This window comes from Trichosurus vulpecula, chromosome 4 (genome assembly GCF_011100635.1).
Source record: "Trichosurus vulpecula isolate mTriVul1 chromosome 4, mTriVul1.pri, whole genome shotgun sequence".
NCBI lineage: Eukaryota > Metazoa > Chordata > Mammalia > Diprotodontia > Phalangeridae > Trichosurus > Trichosurus vulpecula.
The window spans coordinates 47,440,904-47,445,575 of NC_050576.1; the positions used below are offsets into that span (position 1 = coordinate 47,440,904).

Here is a 4,672-nt window from a genome sequence, read left to right on the forward strand (position 1 = left end):
CAGATGGGTTGGGTGTTATTATTTTTTTTTTCCTTTCGTTTTGTACAAATTCACATTTCTGAACATCTTTCTTAATTTTTTGAGGTCCTTCTGGGCTGCCAGGGAGCAAGAAGTGAGTGGATCCCTAGGGGGAAAATGATTTTAAAATACAATCTTCACTTTTGAAAGGAGAGAACAAAACACATTTGCTGCAACATAGAGGCAGTTTAAAAAAAAAAGAGTGCTGACATGCTCTGTTTCCAAACCATAGGCAAGCTGACGATAAAACCAAGTGATGATTCAAAGTCAGGGTGAAAAAAAGACCTTTTTGATAGTGTAGTGGGTGATGAGAATGAAGAATCTGGCTTTGGGTTCATGAGAGATCTTAGAATCCCTCAGGGCAGAATAACTCTAGATGATAATCAGCAACCATTTGGAGGAAAGGGAAAAACCTGCCAACATATTTAAGGCATTGTCCACTAGACAGTATCTAATAACTGCTAGCATTCCTAGGGGGAGAACTCTGGGGATGCCTCAGAGAAGGAAGAAATGGTCAAGGGAAGAGATGCCACAATTTAAAGGGAGCTTTAAATGAGGATAAATTAAGACTTTTCAGCAAAGCCTGCTTGGTGGAGAAACGACTGTCTTATTAAGGTTGAAAACTTCATTAAAGGACCTTTGAGATTCATCTGCTCCCACTCTAACAAGCATATTCCTATGGGCTCAGAAAAGTGTATGCATAGAGAAGGAAGCTTAGTAGATATGGTCTCATTCTTAGTTTCATGTGATCAGGCAAGTTTAGCCTCAGACTTGCCACAAAGGGTATTAGATCTGGCAAGGCTGAGAGCTCTCCCACACCGTGTTGGAAGCCATATAGAGCAGTTGGTTTTCTACTTGTAGGAGGCTTCAAAAATGGTGGACAGCGCTTTTTGCTTTTCATTGAAAGGTTTTAGGAGCAAGCAGAACATGTGATGGGATAAATGAAACAGAATCAGAAAGGGAAACCTAGAGCAGAATTTAAACACGGAAAGGTATGCATGCAAACACACCACACTCCCACCCTCTACAGACCTTCCAGAGCAGAAAATAAAAAACCTCCAGTTAATGTTTCACATTTTGTATCTGTGACATTCCTCTATCAGCCCATGTGTGTGCATGACTGGATCCACCTACAGATCTGAAAGACTCCTTTGAAAGTAGGTTTTCCTGCTCTGTACATTCTTCATGATTGTCAGCTTTTACTTCCAAAATGCAGAATACCAAACCTCTATCTCTATGTATATATGTGCATATGTATGGATATATGTAGATGTGTGTATTTATGTAAACTATACAATAAGATAAAATGAAGGAAAAGAATGCTTGAGCATTTTGTATGTACTGTGCTTAAAATTCTTCCCCTCCTTCCTACCTTGGCTCTCTAAAACATCCATAAGTTTTGGTAAATTACTGATTTTTTTTAGTTTTTGTTTTAATCATAGTCACACATGTATATGTGTGTGTGTCTTCACTTCCAAGGTGAACAAACTTTCTACATAAATGCAAATTAGTATCTTTTCTGTAACTTATACTCTTAGAAAGTTACTTATTAACAGGGTCACTGAGAGTCAGGTGGCCTGCCTATCTATGGTTATGTAACCAACATGTGTCAGAGAAGGGATTTAAACCTACATCTTTATGATTTGAAAGTTGGCCCTCTGTTGATTACCATGCTGCCTCATACAGACATGCAAAGAATATGCATGCACATCTGTATTATTTGCATGTGTATGAATATTCAAATGCTCTTTGGGTATGTGTGTATGTATGTGGTTAGACAGAGAGACCATAGACTGTAGTGGGTAGAGTCATTCTTGGAGTCAAGAAAACCTGGGGAGAAATCTCCCCTCTTACTTATGCTGGCTGTATAAGCTCAGCAAACCACTTACCTCTGAAATGCCCAAAGCAGCTAGTCCCTAAGACAAGTTGCATGGAGCCTCACTTGGATACTCCCTATAGCAATGAAATCACATGTTGAATTCCATGTGTGCTTATGTGTGTACACATGATGTATAAATGTCATGCATTTAATATATATATTTTATTGTATTGTATATGTTATATATAAATATATGCATAATGTATATGTATATTATATATAAATATATGGATACTATATATTATATTGTATATATCATATATAAATATGTACATATTGCATATATATACATTTTATGTTTTTGCTTAAGAAAAATATATATCTTAAAATGCTGCTATTAATACTATTAATAATAACATTAATACAGCATTTTCATGTATGTGAGGCATTATCCATATAATTTCCCATTTGTTCCTCACAATGATCTTATAAGGTTGGCCATCATTGCCATTTTACAGATGAGGAAATATATGGAAAAGCGACTTGCCCAGGCTCACACAGTTAGGCAGAATTCCAATTCAGGTCTTCCCTACTGAAAATTCACCATGCCTTACAGTGTGCCCCCTAGTTGTCAAATACAATTAAAACAATTTGTATTAGTATTATCAACTCCTATTTTGATGTCATCGATGTATTATAGATTTAGAGTTTGGATGGAACCTAGAACCCCCTCATCTTAGGAAAAGGAAAGGAGACCTAATGAGGGTGAATAACTTGCCCAAGATCAGACACCTAGACAGGAGAAGGATTTGAGGCAGCTTCTCTAACTCTTTAGTTTCCTTTCCACTGTAACATTTCATATTCTTTCACAAGCTCTTTTCTCCTACCAACTCTGTAATATAGTTTCTGTAAGTGGTATTACCCCTTTGCATCCCCATTTTTCAGAGAAGGACTTTGATCAATTTCAGTTAAGGAGGGGCTGATCTGAGACTCAAACCCAGCACTCCTTCCCACCATTTTGCTTTGTTTTGAAAACCCTTGCAATAGATTCTATAAGGTATATCAGAAAGCATGACCACTGCTAACGAAGATAAGAAACAGAAAGATGAAGGGACCTCTCCTCCTATGTTAAATAGGATAATATTTGTGGTCCTACACTGCTTGGGCTCTTGTGAGTTGCTGTGATGGTGATGTTCAAGGACTACATGTTAGCCTTCCTATTTGTCAGAGGATGTGGCTTACATTTTCATATTTTAAATCTTATGGCTCTAGGAATAATCTGGGTTTCATTATGTCCACATACTACCCTGACCCCCACATGTTTCTTTTTTTTTCTTTTTTGCCCCATTAAAAAAAAACATTTTGAAAATTATCCAGAGACTTTTTGGTGGCCACCCAAAGAACTGATGACACGAGGTCATCAACATGTAAGCTTATTGGCTGATAGGTCTGAATTTGGCAATACTATTTTGTGTTGTATGAAAAGAAAGAAAATTAGTACTCCCCTTGCTAAGCATGGAAGAGCTCCTAGTGACCTTTACAACATATGTGCATCAAGTCACCACATATTTATTAAGTATTTACTATGTGCCAAGCACTGTGCTAAGTAGCAGGAATGCAAACCTAAGCAGAAAAGACAGTCCCTGTCCTCAGTTCGCTTACACACTTATGAGAGAACACAATGTACAAAAGGGATCTGAACAGCAGGGGTAGGAAGCCATGTAGAGATAAGTCAGTAGTGCAGTCTGCTTTCTAGTTCTGTGGCATTGAATTATGGGAGTAAGGGGAAGGAAAGAAATAGGCATTTATATAGCTCCTACTATGTGCTAAACACATTTTACAATTTTATATTATTCGATCCCAAAACAACCCTGCAAAGTAAATGATTATTATCCCCATTCTATAATAGATAAAACAGATGCACAGAGGCTAAGTGACTTATCTAGTATCACAGTGTTAGTTTATGAAGTAAGATTTGACCTAAGGACTCTAGTCCAGCTATTCATCTACTTTGCCACCAACTTCTTCTTTGGAGGAAGGTCGTTACTGCAGTGGTTAGAGAAATGGGTTTGGAATTAGGAAGACATGAGTTCAAATCCTGCTTATAATTCTTACTGGTATGTCTGGGGCTGTGATGAAACCAGCAAGTTTTGGTTCTCCACAAATTATTTAATCTTACAGTGTGAGCATTGATACATCAGAAATGAGCAAAATACTATAAATCCAGGGCTTGATCGTTATTAATTTTTAAATTGTCTAGAACTAATAGTGCCATGGGGAAAATGTTAGCATTAAAGATTAGACTGAAAAGTGTGGCATGTGTGCATTTTTCTTCTTGGAGAGCTGGTTGTTAAACACTTACCAGTACCCTCTCATATGGAGCCCCAAGGAAATCATTTGACTCTCTCTGTCTTTTTTCCTCATTATTAAATGAAAAAGTTGGACTCCATGTCTCATTTACACTCTGGCATTTTAACTGAATGATCACCTTCAGGTAAATTCTCATATTGAATATATATAAAGACTTTTTCTTTAATGTATCTTAATCCAACTGCCCCAGCAAGAGAAAGATTAGAAACTGGATGGCCACAGGCTTTGCCACTGAGTTCCATAGATGTCTGGTTTTTGACTTGCACACGTCTTCATGGTGGAAATAGAGGCTCCTAAAACATTACAAAGAAAACTGCTAAGATGTTAGTGATGGATCACCTCTAAAAGGCATATTTCTTAATTTTAAACTTTAGGTAGAATTAGCACTGGTCCTTTGTGCTCTTGCTAAGCACCATGATGTATCGGTTCCTCCCAATGGGGTAGCTGCTTCCACTGGAGATGGAA

General features: G+C 37.4%; 1 non-coding gene across 1 annotated transcript; it reads left to right on the plus strand.

Moving 5' to 3' along the window:
- Positions 1-3,308: 3,308 nt before the first annotated feature.
- LOC118849348 lies at positions 3,309-3,438 on the plus strand. Its single transcript, XR_005010397.1, has one exon. It is a non-coding gene; the product is annotated as a U6atac minor spliceosomal RNA (small nuclear RNA).
- Positions 3,439-4,672: the final 1,234 nt, after the last annotated feature.